At 40.4% G+C, this 18,815-nt stretch overlaps 1 protein-coding gene and 1 pseudogene across 5 annotated transcripts in view; both read right to left on the minus strand.

Annotated features, from left to right (window-relative positions):
• The window catches only part of GRIA4 (glutamate ionotropic receptor AMPA type subunit 4), a 355,639-nt gene that overhangs the window by 254,795 nt on the left and 82,029 nt on the right, over positions 1–18,815 (minus strand). The window lies entirely within an intron of this gene.
• LOC103662438 lies at positions 450–3,386 on the minus strand (annotated as a pseudogene).

The following is an 18,815-nucleotide window of genomic DNA, read 5'->3' on the forward strand; positions in this document are numbered from 1 at the left end:
TGTAATCACCCTTTTTCTAAAAGTCATTTTCCTTTAATTATAGAACGGTATTCAGAAATTAAGATCTGGACGCCAGGAGTGTTCACTGTTACTGGAATGTTTTCGCCTCTAAGTGCTCTCAGGAAACACATGTATGGACACACACACATGCATGTTTGTATTTCTTTCTATACCTAAGACTGTCTATATATTAAAGTCGTGGGTCCATACTTACTCTTCTGATTTCAGTCCAACAACAGAGGGCTCCTTCCAGCTTTTCCCCTTTTCTTGTTTGTAAGCTGGCTCTTCTTTTTTTTTTTTTTTTTTTTTTTAATTTTTTATTATGTTATGTTAGTCACCATACAGTACATCATTAGTTTTTGATGTCGTGTTCCATGATCGTTGTTTGCGTATAACACCCAGTGCTCCATGCAATACGTGCCCTCCTTAATGCCCATCACCAGCCTGTCCCAATCCCCCACCCCTCTCCCTTTGAACCCTCAGTTTGTTTCCCAGGGTCCACAGTCTCTTATTTCTTATAATACATTTACCTGTCTGCTAAATCTTAGTCTGCACAGAAACTACTTCAGAATCTCTGGTTAATACACTTGTTAAAAACAAATTTACAAAATACAGTACAGGGCTGGTGTAGGGTGTATATCTGCTTATGGTATGCAATCAAAATATTGTTTTCCCGCATTACTCAAGTTAATTCTTTTCTTCTCTACCTCCTTCCATAAGATTATGTCATTCATTTATAACACAGTTAGGTACATTTGTTATTTTTTGGTGTCCTATTTTGGGTTCCCCTACATCCTGGTTGGTTTTATTTATTTGTGTTTTGGTGTATGTCCTAAAAGACTGTGTTACACAGAAAACTAAGAGAAGTTTCACTCCTTTCACATTCTTCAATCGCCACTCCTAACCAACTTATGTTGGCAAACAATCTCATTAGTTCATGGTTTTTCTATATTTCTTTTGCAGAGGTTAGTGGGTAAGTGTGTATTTTCACATTCCCCCTTCCTTAGTACTTAAAGAATAGCAAACTATAGACACTTCCACAGTGTGTTTTTGTTGGTTTGTTTTTTGGTGAATGTACAAATAACCTTGTATTCAAAAATACAAAATAAATTAAATTATCTGTAGGATAATGAGGACAATGACAGTGGTAAATCACGATATGTTGTCAACTGAAACTAGAAACTGATGATTATAGTGACTTTCTTAACATCAGCCAGCCTTTTCATTTACTTTAACTGACTTCTCTGAAATTATTGGTGAGAAACATTGCCCTGAGCATCCTGTCAGAGTTTATTAGCAATGGTGAAGCACTACTCTAGAAAGCAGAACATATTCCTCCCTGACCATTCCACCTACCAATAAAACAGTTCTTAAAATCTTAGTTGGATCGATGACTCCTTTCTCCACCACATTCACAGAATCTCCAAGCAGAGCATCACAACCAGCTTTGGAGAAACTTAGCATAATTATCTCAACTATCAATGATCCTTCAACACCTACATTCTTAGCGATGATCTTTGCAAGAATTTTGAGTGTTCTTTTAATAATTTCTGTATCATTAAAAAATATCTTCATTGCTGGAATTAGCGAGTCTCAGACTAGAATGCACGGAAGCAGAACACAACCCCCTCCCAGAACAATGCCTTCTTCACGGCATCCCATGTAGCATTGAGGGCACCTGCAGCTCCTTCTTCCCATGCACTTTCACATCACTTGACCCACCAACCTCCAGTAGAGCTACTCCATCTGGAAGTTTTTCAAGGTATTCATTCAGTGCTTCCTTTTCATAATTGCTAGTTATGATATGCCAGTGCTCAGCGATTTCCTGCATAGGTTTTTTAATTTGAGCCTATTATCTTTTCCTTTCCAGGACATGGTTTCATCTTTGGTCACAGTGACATCTCCAACTTTTCCTAAGTCAGAAAGCTGAGCATCATCAAGATTTGGGGTCAACCTCTTTTCTCTGAACATTGAACCATGAGCACCAATAGCCATGTGTTAAAGTAGGTTTTCCTATTGTCATCAAATCCTGGAGATCTGACTGCTCTAATCTGAAGATCAGCTTTTAGCCTATTCAAAATGAGTGTATTTAGAGCTTGTTCATTAACATCTTCAGCAATTATGACCAAGGACTTACAATGAGCATTGGCAATTTCAAGGGCAGGTGTAATGGACCAGACACAAGACATCTTCTTTTCACTCAATATAACATAGGCATTCACATTTCTGATGTACACAAAGTACGGAGAAACAATCACACTTCAATTTAATAATTTATAATTCATCATTCAGGTTTCCCAACTTTTGATGGGATTACATTCTTCCTTTCAATCTTTTCCACCATATCAGACATGATATTGCCAATTTCTTTGTTTGCAGACAGAAATCACAACAACCTAAGCAATCTCTTTGGGGCTCAACACAGTTTTGGACTGGTTCTTAAATTCAGCAATTACAGCATCTACAGCTAACATCACACCTTTTCCAATTTCCACTGGATGAGCACCTTTGCTCACCTTCTCCAAGCCTTCCTTGGCAAGTAGTATACTGATACGGTAGCAGTGGTGGTGAATCTTTGGCCTTTTCACTTGTGTTACTGGCAATATCTTGAGCAAGCATAGTCCACATATTGTTACATCTACCCTTTAAGTCAACTGACTTTGGAATGGTCACACCATACTCTAGGACTTCTCATTCACTAATAATCACTAGTAATCGCTCCAGCATCTGCTCAAAGGTCTACTACACTTTGAAGCTTTAAGGCTCACACAACTGCACCAAATTTTACATCTTTGGCATAAGCCTGAGTGAGACGAGGAACCAGTGCCCTGGACAGTGGCCTCATGTGGTAGAAGACAGCAGGTCATCAAAGCATTTCTGCAAGGGGGCTGTGCGCGAGAACCCGGAGAGGCAAGGGAGAAAATCATGGCACACATAGCAATAAACATGTCCCCTCTCTGCACCACTCTCTCTGTGTGGGACACTGTCTGTGCAGCACAGCAGCTTCCACGCCCTTCCTGGTGGCCCAGGCCTGGCAATCTGCATGCACCAGGCTGATTTTTTTTTTTTTAACATTAACAATATGTCTTGGAAATTACCATGTATTATTTCACTGAGGTCTTCCTCATTCTTTTTCCACAGTTTCTTAGTACTCTACTGAGTGGATGCACCATACAACACTCTCCTGTGTACAAGCAGTTAAGATGTTTCCAATATTTTACAAATCAAATAATGCAGTAGGGAAGAACCTTGTGCAAATCTACTGTTGGAGGTGTATCTTTCAGAATAGATTCCCAGAAGTGGAACTGTTGGATAAATGATAAGAACATGTATGGTCCTGTTATGAACTGTTAAATCTCCGACCAGAAGGACTATGCCGGTTTGCATTCTCATTAACAATCCAGTAGAGTCCCTGTTTACCCACAGCCTTACCAAGAGGGTATGTTGTCATGCTTTTTAATTTTCACCCATCTGATAGCTTAGAAATGACATTATTTTAATTTGTATTTCTCTAATTATGTTTGAAATTTTATTTTATTAATTAATTTTTTTAAAGATTTTATTTATTTGACAGAGAGAGAGACAGCTAGAGAGAGAGGGAACACAAGCAGGGGGAGTGGGAGAGGAAGAAGCAGGCTCCCAGCGGAGGAGTCTGATGAGGGGCTCCATGCCAGGACTCTGGGATCACTCCCTGAGCCGAAGGCAGATGCTTAATGACTGAGCCACCCAGGCGCCCCATGTTTGAACTTTTAAAAAAACATATACGTAAGGGTCACTTTTATCTTTTTTAAAAAAATATATGTGAGTTTCTGCTCATGTCTATTTCATATTTTACCATTGGGTTTTCAATCTCATTTTCTTTGGTTTTCAGAGTTCTTTATATATTAAGAATATTAGCCCTTTGTGTCACATGTTGCAAATATTTTCTTCCAGTTTGTCAATTGTCTATGATATTGCGTATTTTTTTTTTTTAAACTTTCACGTAGTCCAATTTATCAATGTCTCCTTTTATTTCTTCTGGAGTTTGAAAAATAGAAAGTATTTTCCCAAACAGAGAATAAAGAGAAACATCTCTTTATTCTTCTAGTTCTTACATGTTTTCATTTTTTTTCTGTTTAAATTCCTGATCTATTTGGAGTTGACTCGGTATAAGGTATGAGAAATGTGCCAAATTTTATTTTTTTTCAAATCGTACCCAGATGCTCCACAACCATTAAAGTCCAGCTTTGTCCCAGTAATACCCCAAAGATATTACCCATATCATAGAATACACTTCCTTATGTACTTAGATCTATTTCTGGGTCTTCCATTCTGTTCCCTGGTCTCACTGTGTACTAACATGCCAGCGCGAGACTAATTTAATTATGGATACTTTGACGTACCCGTTTATGCCTTTATATCTGGGTGCTACTATCCCCTCATAGATTTTCTTTTTCAGTGTTCTCCTGCTTCTTCTCGGATGTTTGTTTTTTTCATATGAACTTCATCATCAGTTTGTCTCATATAACAATAACAAAAAAGGAAACCTGCTGGTATTTTGATAAGGATTGCATTAAGTTTATAAATTAATTAGGGAGAACTGACATTTTTATAATATCATATAATCTAATACAAGAGAAAGGGGTGTCTTTCCACTTGTTCAAGCCCCTTTCTGTGTCTTTCTGCTATGTTTTAAAGTTTTCTTTATAAAGTTCCTTATCACACATTTCTTTTTAACTCCTTCGTCTTATTTGTTGTAGCTGCGAAAGGGGCTTTGCCCCACTCATCCACATCTTTCTTAGGCTACTTGAGAAACTCTCAGCAAACATCCATGTCCTCCTCCAGTCCTTTCCTCTCCATTCTATCCAGAGTGATCTTTTATAAATGTAAATTCGTTTATTTTCTTTCAAAGTGTTTGAAAAGCTTCTACATTTATTAAGATGAAGACTGAGTTCCTAATTAGGCCCCACAGATCCCCCATCTTCTCGCCACTTTGTGGGTTTTAAGCACACTGGCCACTTTTCTGTCTATGGGGCCTTTGCCCCCTCCCCACTCAGGCCCTAGAGCTGGCGGAACAGCACACGGACCCAATCCCTCTAGCCAACATCAGAACGAGACCTGGGGAGCACTGACCTGGGCAGCCATGGGTGAGAGAGACATCTCAGAAGTCTAGCTTCTCAAGGGGAGGTCCTCTCATGCCATTGGAGAAAACCATATATATATGAGTGTGGATGCAGTGGAAATGGTAAGAATAACCTTACCAGTGTTGACCCCTGCCACTGCAACAAGGCACAGAGCTAAACAAGCTGGTGTTGGTGACCAATTCCATCAAAAATAGGACAGCAGTGAGAGACGGCCCATTCTCTCCAGCAGAGCCTAGAGTACTGGGGCAGGACCTCTATGACTGGGAGCAGGGAGGAGATTGACCAAGAGGCAGATAAGAATATCAAAGAGCATTACAGGGATGCAGTTCCTGCTGTTTGCACTCAGGACTTCTGCAGGAAGTCCTCCCATGAGCCCCTGGAAGTCCCTCCCTGAGGATCTCCCTACCTGGTCTGCAGTCACCATCAATGCCCCAAGTGCTAAACACACACTGACTGGGCCTCTTGGGTGAGCTCCTAAGTGCAGTGGCTAAGTGGCAGGGAGAGGACTCAAGTCAGCCAGGGCCTGTGGGCAGGGGAGAAACCATAAATTTGAGCTATAGTGCCACCTTCTGGAAAATAAAAGACAGGTTTCTAGTGGCCAGACTGATGAGTTGTAAGGACCGGAGAAGACATTAGAACTTAACAATTCTGCCACAAGAGGGAGCAAGAAGAGAGATGTGTTCCCATACAAAGACAGAGAAAACCCCAGATAATGACAGCACCAAGGAACAGAATACCCCTACCTTAAGGCAACTAGTAGAGACTTTTGCTATTTCAAATGCAAAAGCAGTAGTGTTAAAGATACCAGGAACATGAAAAATCAAGGAACCATATTATCACCGAAAGATAATAATTTTCTCCAATAACCAAGCTCAAAGTAGTGAAATTTTATGAGCTAGCTGATGAGGAATTCAGAATAGCTGTCTCTGAAAAACTCAATGAGCTACAAGAAAACTCAGAAATACAACTGAACAAAATCATGAAAAAAATCTTCAGAAATTCTGGAGCTGAAGAATTCAATGAATGAAATGAAAAATGCAACAGAACACATCTGCAGTGAGTAGAGCAAATGGAAGACAGAATAGGTGATTTAGAGGATAGGAATTTTGAAACAACCCATTTAGAGGAGAGCAAAGAAAAAAAGTGCAGAAAAGAGAATGTCTATGTGATCTATGGAATTCCATCAAAAGAACAAATATTAGAATAATCAAGGATCCAGAACAAGAGATGGTAAAGGGGGCAGAATGTTTATTTAAAGAAATAATAGCTGACAACTTCCCAAATCTCGGGACAGAATGGGACATCCAAGTTCAGGAAGCTAACAGATTACTCTATTTTAATCTCAGTGCAAAAAACCCTTCTCTAGGACACATGATAACAAAACTGTCAAGAATCAAAGACAGAGAATTCCAAAAGCAGTCAGAGATTAAAAGATTATAACCTACAAAAGAACTCCCATTAAGCTTCCAATATAAAGGTATAAGTATCATATATAAAATAAACATACAGAAATCAATAGCACTAACAATTACACACTAACAACAAAACATCTGCAAAAGAAATTTTAAAACTGCAACATTCATGGAATGCTTGGGTGGCTCAGTCAGTTAAGTGTCTAGCTCTTGATTTTGGTCATGATCCCAGGGTCGTGAGATTGAGCCCCATTGTCAGGCTTCATGCTGGGCATGGAGTCTGCTTAAGATCCTCTCTCCCTTTGCCCCTCCCCCACTCCCCCCCCAAAACCAAACCAAACCAAACCAAACCAAACCAAACCAAACCAAACCAAACACTACGACATTCATAATAGCATCAAAAACAATAAAATATTTAGGAATAAATTTAACCAAGGAAGGGAAAGAGCTGTACAATGAAAATGACAAGACTTGGAAGAAAGAAACTAAAGAAGACACAAATAAATGGAAGGAGATCCTCTGTTTGTGGATCAGAAAAAAATGATATTGTTAAAAACCACATATTACTCAAAGGCATCTATAGATTCCATGCAATTTCTATCAAAATTTCAATGGTATTTTACATAGACAAAGAAATAAAACTATCCTAAAATTTCTATGAATCCACAAAAGACCCCAAATCACCAAAACAATCATGAGAAAAAACAAAGCTGGAGGCATCACACCTCCTGATTTCATATTATACTACTAAATAGCTAAAGTAATTTCAAGAGTATGATGCTGCCATACGTTAGACACATAGACCAATGGAACAGAATTAAGAGCCTAGAAATAAACTCGCACATTTATGGTCAGCTAACATTTGACAAGGGAGGCAGGAACACTCAATGGATAAAGGATAATCTCTTTAACACATGGTGTTGGGAAAACTCATAACCACATGCAAAAGCATGAAGCTGAATCCTGATGTCACATCACATTGAAAAAGTTACTCAAAATGGATTAAAGATGTAAAGATAAGATCCGATACTGTAAAACTCCTAGAAGAAAAAACAGGAAAAAAGCTCCTTGACATTGGTCTTGGCTCCTTGACATTGGTGTTGATTGCTCTACCAACTGGTCCTTCCCCCACTTTTCTCTCTCTCCTCAGGCCTTCCTATTCCCTGAGACACAATATTGGAATTAGGCCAATTAATAACCCTACAATGGCCTCTAAGTGTTCAAGTGAAAGGAAGAGTTGCATATCTCTCACTTTCAATCGAAAGCTAGAAATTATTTAGCTGAGTGATGAGGGCATTTTGAAAGCCAAGATAAGCCAAAATCTAGGCCTCTTGTGCCAAACAGTTAGCTAAGTTGTGAATGCCAAGGGGAAGTTCTTGAAGGAAATTTAAAGTGCTAGCTAGTCCAATGAACACACAAATGATAAAAATCCATATCAGTCTTATTGCTGATCCGGAGAAAGTTCCAGTGGTCTGGACAGAAGAACAACCAACCACAACATCCCCTTAAACCAAACCCTAATCCAGAGAAAACCTCTAACTCTCTTCAGTCTTGTGAAGGCTGAGAAAGAAGAAGCTGCAGAAGAACAGTGTGAAGTGAGCAGAGGTTGGTTCACGAAGTTTAAGGAAAGAAGCTGCCTTTATAACATAAAAGTGCAAAGTGAAGCAGCAAATGCTGATGTAGAAGCTACAGTGAGTTCTCCAGGTCTAGCTAAGAGAAGCAATGAAAGTGGCTACACTAGACAAGAGATTCTTGAAGTAGATGGAAAAGACTTCTACAGGGAGAAGGTGCCATGTAGCACTTTCTCAGCAAGAGAGAAGTCAATGCCTTGCTTCAGCGATTCACAGGACAGGCTGACTCTCTTGTGAGGGGCTCATGCAGCTGGTGACTCTGTGCTGAAGCCAATGCTCACATACCACTCTGAAAATCCTTGGGCCCTTAAGAATTATGCTCAATCTATTCTACCTGTATTCTATAAATGGAGCCAAGAGCATGGATAATAGCTCATTTGTTTACAACATCATTTACTGAATATTTTAAGGCCATTACTGAGACCTATTGCTCAGAAAAAAGATACCTTTCAAAACGTTATTGCTCAATGACAATGCATCTGGCCACCCAAGAGCTCTGATGGAGATGGACAATGAGATTAATGTTGTTCTCAATGCCTGCTAATACAACAGCCATTCTGTAGTCCATGGATGGAGAAGTAATTTCAACTTTGAAGTCTTACTGTTTAAGAAATACGTTTCATAAGGCTATAGCTGTCATAGACCATGATTCCTCTGATGTGTCTGGGCAAAGTAAAATAAAAACCTTCTGGAAAGAATCCACTTGTCTGGATGTCAGTAAAAACATTCACGATTCGTGGGCAACATATCAACACCAACATGAGTTTGGAAGAAGTTGATTCCAACCCTCAGCGATGACTTTAAGGGTTAAGCAGCTAAGATGTGGTGTAAATGGCAAGGGAACCAGAATCAGAAAGGGAGACTGAAGGTGGGGCTGATCTGCTGTGATCTTGTGATCAAACCTGAACCGATAAGGAGTTGCTTCTCATGGATGAGCAGAGACAGTGGTTTCTTGAAATGGAATCTACTTCTTGTAAAAATACTATGAGAGTTGTTGAAATGACAACAAAGGATTTAGAATACAACATAAACTAAGTAGATAAAAAAGAATCAGAGTTTGAGAAGACTCTAATGCTGAAAGAAGTTCTGTTGTGGGTAAAATAATATCAGCCAGACTTGCATTCTATAAAAAGATGTTCATAAAAGGAATAGCCAATCAATGGGGCAAGCTTCATTGTTGTCTTGTTTAAAGAAATTGCCACGGCCACCTCAGCCTTCAGCAGCCACCACCATGATCAGTCAGCAGCCCTCAACATCAGGTAACATCCTCCACCAGCAAAAAGATCCCAACTCACTGAAAGCTCAGATGATGGTTAGCATTTTTAGGAATAAAGTCTTTTAAAATTAAGATACACACGTTGTTTTTCAGACATAATGCTATTGAACATTTAATAGACTGTGGTATAGAAGAAACATAACTTTTATATGCATTGGGAAACCAAAACAGTAATTTTACTTGCTTGATAGCAGTGGTCTGGAAATGAACCCTCGATACCTCCGAGGTATGCCTGTATATGGAAAGGAAATGAAAACAGGACAGAGAAGAGATATCTGCATTCCTGTTTTTGCAGCATTATTCATAATACCTAAGATATGGAAAGAACCTAAGTATCCACCAGCAGATAAATGGATAAAGAAGAGGCGGTATGTTTACACACACACACACACATACACATTTATATATTTAATATACACATAATATACACATACACAGTGGAATAATACTCAGCCAAGAAAAAAGAAATCCTACCATTGGAACAACATGGATGGACTTTGAAAGCATTATACTAAATGAGAGTAGCCAGAGAAAGACAAATGCTGTATGGTATCACATTTAGGTGCAATCTAAAAAGCCCCCAAACTCATGAACACAGAGAATAAAATGGTGGTTACCAGGAGTGAGGGTGGAAAAATTGGGGAGATGTGGTTTAAGGATACAAATTTGCAGCCAGCAGATACACAATTCCTAGAAATACAACACACGGAATATGGATTATAGACAACAATTGAGTATTGTAAACTTCAAAGCTGCTAAGAGACTTGACTTAGTTGTTCCCATCATAAAGAAGAAATGGTGATGATGGGACATCATAGAGGTGTTAGTGAATGCTATGGTGGTAATCATATTGCAATATACAAGTGTCTTAAACCAACAGGTGGAACATCTTACACTTACACAATGTGATATGTCAATTATATCTCAATAACATTTTAAAAACCACTGTGTATATGTTATTATTACTGATTTGTTAAAACATAAACAATATTTCATCATGTGAGTTTATTTCCATTCCCTTTTCCATCAGCCATTAGTTGTATGTGTTTCTCATTCTTTGGTTTTCCTATTATCTTAATTATTACTATTATCATTTGTTTTCTTTTCTGATTAAATATACATATGAATTTAAAATATCTAATAATTATATTTATCCACGTATCTTTGTATGTTCTTGTTTTGCTCCAGAATCATCTCAATATTGGATATTCAATTCTATTTGCAATTGTCTTATTTTATATATAATGAATGGGAACTTGTGGTTTATCTTCAAGGTGTAGACAGTGATAAGTTAACTTGTCTTCAATGACTAGAAAAAGTATTCATATAAGAATGCAAGTGGCTAGATAAAAATTAATATATTTCTGTGATCAGTTATTTACTTTTCAGTAAAAATATAAACAAAAGAATTTTTAAGTCACACCTAACTTTAGGGGAAGTCATCTTAAAATTCCATACTATCGGGTCTGAATGTGTCTTATACTTATTAATTTCTTCATTTTCAGGTGCTGTCACGCATCCAACAATTAACACTTTTCAGGTGGAAGAGGCTAAGTGAAGGTGTAATCTTAATCAATGATTTCCCCCGCACTATTTAATTGCATTCAAGGAGGTTAAAAATTATGTTTGCCTCACACCTGCTGAAAGTACCAGCCACTACCTTAAATAAACCTCATTTCATATTCATATGAACACACACACTCTCTTTTTTATAATGGAATGGAATTCTTGATCAACATGTAATGGATACACTCTGCTTTGAAATAAAGAAATGTTTTACTGTAAAATCACACAGGTACATATTCTAAAGTCTCTAATTGTCTCGAAGGACCTGTGAACTTCCAAAAGTGACTTCTAAGCAGATATAATACGGACACTTATCCTGCATCGTCTCCATGCATATAAACACACTTGCACTGCAGTTAAGAATGAACTCATTCAACAAATAATGCTAACATCTACTGTGTACCAAGCAGAGTAGGTGTATTTGTAGGCCAGTGGGGAAAGAGAAAAGGAAGAAAAACATTTCAGCACTCTGTGTTTTAAACCCCAAGACAGGGATGACCACAGTATGACAAATATGCACAGAAAAAAAGATGCCTAATTCAGTCTCAGGGGATCAGGAAAACTCTCTGGCTACGACAGTCTTCAAAATGAAACCAGAAATGGGACTAAACCCCACTAAAAGCGGGAGAGAAATTTTATAAAGTATTGAGAATAACGTGGGCAAAGTTCAGAGTCAAGAAAGAATGTAACTTCTTCAGGGATTTTCTAGGTAACCCAAAATGACTGGAACTCAAGAGGATTGGGAGTAGTCAGGAAGCTGGGAAATGAGCAGGTGTCTATTCATGAATGTTGTCTCATGCCATGCTGAAGAATTTGACTTTGCTCTGGAGATAAAGAGAAGCTGATACAGATTTGCATTTATTTTTGTGTTGTTTGGAGAATGCTCTGGAGAGGAGCCAGATCAGAGGCAGGAAACCCAGAGAGGAGGTAATGCACTGGTCTCCACGAGAGGTGATGGTGGCTTAAACTAATGTCAGTGGGAATTAAAAGAAGAGGACAGTTTCAGGACAGAGCTGACTTATCTTTTTTTTTTTTAAGATTTTATTTATTTATTTGACAGAGAGAGAGAGACAGCCAGCGAGAGAGGGGAACACAAGCAGGGGGAGTGGGAGAGGAAGAAGCAGGCTCCCAGCAGAGAAGCCTGATGTGGGGTTCGATCCCAGAATGCTGGGATCACGTCCTGAGCCAAAGGCAGATGCTTAACGACTGCGCCACCCAGGTACCCCTGACTTATCATTTTAAATACTTAGATTTTGGAGGTGAGGAGGACAGAGGAGTTGAGGATCGTCCCCTAGCTCTGACCTTGGGGGTAAACATATTCATTGAAAATTTGCCAGCATCTAACTAATGGTCACATGGGATTTGAGCACCTTTGTTGGCAGTGAGGCTTAAATATGGAGGGAAGTAATTGGGCCACCTGGGAGTGGAACTAGTAATGATTTACTCTGGCTTAGCAAGACGTGCCTGGCATCAGCCTGCAAGTGCCAAAGCAACTGTCTCACTAAGTAAAGAAGAGGAAGACAATACGGTAAAATTCTGGAACCTACCAAAGGTTCAAGTGTTATACCAGAAATGAGCTGATTCATTTCTCTGTCTGCAGTTATATAATTAATGCATCACATCAGGTCAGTGGTTGTCAGAAATGTTTTTGCCACCGTGAGCTGTGTCATCCTCTTGGAGGCACACTTCTAGGAGCGGCCTACCTGCACTCCTCCCTATAATAGACATCACATCTCTATGTTTTGTTAGGCAGAGTATCATATGCATGGATTTATAACATGTATCCATTCGTTCCCTCAGCAAAGATTGAGTGTCCCGCTAGGTCCTAGGCACTGTTCCAGGCATGGGGAATAAAGCAGTGACTAAAACAGTTCCCACCTTCACAGAGCTTTTGGTGGTTGAAGACCGACGATAAACAAATATGCCAGATGGTGAAAAATGTTATGAAGAATGATAAATCAGGGTAGGAAGAACAGGAAGTGTGGGCAGTGGTGGAGAGCTGTGCAATTTCTAATGCAAGCGGGGTGGTTATGATGTGCCTCTCCGATGAGATGATCTTCCAACCGAGGGGAGGGCCGAGGGAGTGGGGCACGTGGATTCCCTGGGACAAGTGTCTCCCATGTGGATTCCACGGGACAAGTGCGGTGGCTTTGCAGGGTTAAGGCAGGCACACACTCCTAAACTCATGGGACGGCAAGACATCGTATTGTGCACCTACTATATATATGCGAGGGTCTGTGCAAGGTTTAGCAAGGAAAACAGAGATACACAAACACAGCCCTTGCCCTCCAGAAACATATACTTTAATAAAGGCGATAAAAGAGGTAGAAAGTAGAGGGGGGTCAATATAAAGGAAACGCTACGGTATCACTTCTGGCAGAATGGACTGGGAAACAAACACCACTTAAAAACTGCAGTAGCAAAAGCTCAATGCTGTATCTACACCCAGACAACGGAGAAGGTGGGTTGTTCCATACCCGAAGTTAGGGTCATGCTCAAATGGTGTTATGATCATGTGATACGATCTTGTCCCAGAGAGCACCGCTTGTTTTCTGAGTGACTCTACCCACCTGCCTTGTACGTTATCTTTAACATCAAATAGCAGGGTCTTGGGGTGGCTGGGTGGCTCAGTCGGTTGAGCACCAACTCTTGGTTTTGGCTCAGGTCATGATCTCAGGCTTGTGGGATCTCCCTGCTCAACACAGAGTCTGCTTGTCCCTCTCCCTCTGTTCCTCCCCCCGCCCCCTGCTCTCTCTTCTCTCTCTCCTTAGTGAATAATAAAAACCCTTTAAAAAACAGTAGAATCAAATAGCAAGTTTGGAGTGCCCAACAACAGGGTGCAGGGAAGCTGTTGGCCTTCTTCCTGCTCGGTCCCTCACACGCAGCACGTGGAAAGAGAGACGGTCTTCAGTAAAGGTTTTCTGAATAAATGGATTACTGAAGAGAAAATAAATGCCCAGAGTTTAAATGATATTCCTGAAAACACGAGTCTTGACTGGCAGTAACGAAGGGTAGAAAGGAAGACAGGCGGACTCGGGGGAAGCTCTGTGTACACTGGCAAACAATACGACACAGCCGTGAGGAAGTCAGGCGCAGCCGACACACACAGACCGGCTGATGCAGCAAACGCAGGCGCTGGGCGCTCTTCTGGGCAAAGCCTGGGCACTGACTCGCGTGGACACGGACGCCCTTTGATCAGCAGCCTGTTCTGCACGCAGCAGTTGCAGCTGCAAAGCCAAAGAGTCCCTGCGGCGTGTGCAGGGTGAAAGGGCCCGTTGTTCACAAATCAGACTGCCAGCCACACCTGCACGTGGGCCAGAGCGCACGTCCAGGGTCCCCGCCAAGTACGATGGCTGAGGACATTGTATGGACACAGTGCTGCAGCCTCATTTCCAAGGTGGCCGTTTATGCACATTCGCTCTGCTTTTCTGACAGACGATACACAAAAAAGTTTTCCTGGTCTCGCTGCAGTTTACTCGAGGCCACAATTACATCCACGCTGATTTGATCAAAGTCTCCCCTTGGTGTCGCATTGTGAAGCATTTCCACGTTACTAGGGAAACAGACTCAAGTCTCAGTCTTGGTGAATGGCATAAAGGGTGAAAATTACCTCTAACCCCACCTGAGCTCTCCTGGAGCTCACACACAAGACTTTAACTTAATTTGAGGCTTCCCTATGCATATAAATACAATTTCAGGTAAATGAAGGGATGCCACCGTTTTCATTAAGTTTCTATAAAAATATTCATCCTATTTGGGGCACTGTTATGATACTTTAAACCATAACCTTACACTATTATTGCACTGATTATACGTCCTGTTAATAATTTTCATTATAGTCACCTAACAGTCATATAATTCAATTATATTTTATGGTTCTAAAGTTCATCAAAAACTTCATTTATTTGCCCATAGTATCAACAGGAATGATAAATGAAAAATGGCTGTGGGGTATAAAATCAGTGCCATGTTAGCAGAAACTTCGACACAGAAGGATTCATTTTCCTTATTTCTAGAATGCTACATGATTTCTAGAATGGTATTTCCTTCTTTTTGGAACATGAGATATGCAAGGCCCTGGCTTGTCTACAACAATAACGCAGCCACAGCCGCCCCTCTCCCCAGCTCTCAGTCCCTAGCAGAGCGGAGAGCTGAATGTGTGGATGAATGAATGAGCAAGAGTGTTTGGATTCCAAACAATTGAAACCATCATGTTAGGGAGCTTTCAAGGTAGGGAGTATTTCACAGAGGTTCATAGAGCACCGTGCATTCTGCTTTTCTGATGCACAGGCTTCCTGACCATCTTGAATATGTGGTCCCTCCACCTTCGTCCTACCTCTCGGCTGGCTGAGTCCATACTCTTGTCAGGCTGACCTTGGCTTAGGGTTTCTTAACCTATTTTCCTTGAGTGAAACACAAGAGTCCTAAAATGGTAAGCAAAATTGGTGAGCATATGTGCATTTGGGCATTTTCCTGGAGCAAAGAGAGAGAGCCCACAGCTTTTATCAGCTTTTCAAAGGGATGCTGTCTTTTAACATGGGTTAATAACTACCTTTAGGTGCCTTTTCACACATCACCAAAAAGTCCCTCACTGTGTTCTATGGGCTTGTTTTTATTTTTTTTTCCAGAAAATAATAAAGTAATAAGTACGCTAGAAACTATAATTGATAGTTATTCTAGAATATGAACTATGTTAGCAGGAAAATGCTATTCTTTTATCTCTCGGGTACTGCATTTTATGTAGAATAAAATAAACTTTAAAAGTCCTTATCAGATCTGAGCATTTCAATAAATGAAATTTTAGTAAGAAGTAGTATCTTGCAAACTATAGAGTGCTTACATTATCAAATTTTAAATACATTTAATACACGAAATTCATTTTGATACATTCTGAGTGCATCTGGGAAGCCCACAAGTATGGTTTAATGACCATATACAACAGAAGTATTTGCACATTGAAGACAATCATACGTATTTACTGCGGTCCTGCCTTGCGGTCAGGCTTGGGGGAGGCCTACATGAAACTAGAGGCGCAGTGAGAATCAGACATGCCCTTGCCCTTCGGGCTGTAGTCCAGCCAGTGGAGAAAGGCAATGATAATGGGAAGTGAAAGGTCTTACTAGGAGGGTGCACCGGGGGCCCTGGATGAACCAAGGTCAAGGGCCTAACTTGTCTCTGGGGCTTGGAGGCAGTCTCACAGATGAAGTAACTCCTGAGTAGCTGGTGTGAGTAAACCAAGAGAGTCGGGATGGGGAAGAGATACTGAAAAATTGGTGACCAGGAGGCAGGGGCAGCCAATATAAACATCCAGACACGTCGGGGAAACTGGCTTCTTTGGGGAACTAGAGATTTCACCAAAAGAACTGAAATGCCAAAGGGTTCAGTCTTCCAGGTCATTTTTTAAAAGCGTTTGCTTGCCCCTCATGCAGAGGGCAATGGCAGTTACTAAAGACTTCAAACCAGAAGATGAAAAATTGGCGACAAGAACCAACGCTATCTGACGTTTAAAGTGTTTACAAGTTAACAGCTGAGTGAAATTAGTTTGAATACTTCAGGCCTCTAGAATTTGGTTTCCAAAATCTTCAAGTTTAAGTAATGGCTCCTAGCCAAAAAATAATTTTAAAAAATCTAAATTCTCATTTCCTGACAAAGAAATAGCCATTCTTTGTCAGGAAATAAAAACAAATCAGTAAAACTATAAATGAATAGAGGACTTTAAGAGTGTGCTCCAAACAGTCATGGTTGGTTTGCTCCAGGTTAGGAAAGAAACACGGATTAACAGGCACTGTTTTGGAAAGGCCAGGCTTTTCAAACTAAGGTAAGAAAAATGGGAGAAGCAAGATAAGAAAGATACCCCCACTCCTCGGTGAGGACAGACACAGAAGCTGCTCAACAAGAAGAGGGAAGAAGGCAATGCAGGGGAGCAGCAGTGACGGTGGCCACGGAGCCACCACATGGACTGAGGGAGACTCATAGAACAGACGAGCAGGCACTGTCAGAGCAGAGATGACAATGGCTGGAAATACATGGCAGACATACAAAGTCTGTAACTGGGCTTTTCACGGATTCATTTTTTTTTTAAAAGATTTTATTTATTTATTTGAGAGAGAGAGAGAGAGCGCAGAAGCAGGGGGGAGGGGCAGAAGCAGAGGGAGAAGCAGATTCCCCGCTGAGCAGGGACTTGATCCCAGACCCCAATACCATGACCTGAGCTGAAGGCAGACACTTAACCAATTGAGCCACCCAGGAGCCCCTGTAACTGGGCTTTTTAAAAACAAAACAGAACAAAACCAAACCGAAAAACCTAAGATGCCAATACAGTGTTTTGCAAGGTAATACCTAAGTGGGAAATCTGTACAATTTTAAAAAAGATTTTTCAATCCAAATGAAATGAATAGACAGCATTTTAGCATGTAAAAGTTAAAGCAGCCGTCAGAGTTTGATTGTTGGAGGCAAGGTGTGATAGAGCAAGACGCTGAGTTCAGAGCTGCCGCTTGCCAGCCAGGCGCCGTTGCGCAAGTTACTTTGTTAACTTCAGTCCTTAGATTCTGTATCTGTTTAGAGTTTCGGGAGTAGTAAGTGGCAGGTTACTGGGCATTTTTCATATGATATTTCTGATCATCGCAATAGAACTGTTAAACAGAGCCTATCATCCACATTTTCAGATACGAAAATTAAATTTAGTAAATGTTAAATAATATACCCAAGGTTACACACTTAGAAGTAAAAAAAAAAAAAACTTAGCATAAAATTGTTTTTAAATACATAAACATACACAGACACACACACACAGAGTATCTTATTTACTTCTGAGATTACAGCATTCTATTTAAGACATGGTTAATATAATTCCTCAGTTTTATTAATTTAATTGACAGAGCATAAAGATAAAAGTAGTTTCTGAAGTACACGGGCGCTACAACTTAAAAATACTTCAAAATTTTTAAAAGTGCTCTAAGTTGAACCCGGAAACAAACACCATGGACAATACAAATAAGACTTGGCTCCAAGTCTGACTCCTTTTAAGCAACTGAATCAAATATAAACTCCAGGAGACAGGGATTCCTGTCTTGTCCATGCTGTATCATTAGTACCTTGAAGAATATTTGGCACAGAGTTGGCTCTCAATAAACGTTTTCTGAGTAAAGTTGTTTTCTACAGGCAGTTAAATTTTAGATTCTTAGATTGTAGGACCCTACATTCAGACATTGGATCAGCCTAGAGTTAGAGTCTTTCACTGGAAGAAGGAATGGGCAAAAAGAAGTGAATGCACAACAAAGAGGATTATACAGCAGTTAGGAATAAGGGACTAGAGGTCCGGGTTAGAGGTCAACAAGAACATGCTTCTGGTGGGAGGGAGGGAGGGAAGGAAGGGAGGGAGGGAAGAAAGGAGGGAAAAAAGAGGGAGGGAGGAAGGCAGGGAAAAAAGAGGGAGGGAGGAAGGGGAAAAAGAGGGAGGGAGGAAGGAAGAGAGGGAAGAAGGAGGAAGGGAGGAAGGAGGAAGGAAGGAGGGAGGGAGGAAGGGAGGAAGGGAAGAAAGGAGGAATGAAGGGAAGAAGGAGGGAGGGAGGGAGGAAGGGAAGGAGGAAGGAGGGAGGAAGGAAGGAAAGAAGGAAGTACTGTGCACTGTATTAGGGTTTACAATGAACAAACAGGTAAGCCAGAACTTATAAAACAGAAGGGTGTTTTGCTAAAAAGAACACCTGCAGAGTCTTCTGAGTGGGAGCCATCAACACACAGAAGAAATGCCAGATTCTCTGGCCATCAGGGAAATTATGTCTCTAGGAATATTTACATCCTCTCTCTT

This window comes from Ursus maritimus, unplaced genomic scaffold, assembly GCF_017311325.1.
Source record: "Ursus maritimus isolate PB19 unplaced genomic scaffold, ASM1731132v1 scaffold_16, whole genome shotgun sequence".
Taxonomy (NCBI): domain Eukaryota; kingdom Metazoa; phylum Chordata; class Mammalia; order Carnivora; family Ursidae; genus Ursus; species Ursus maritimus.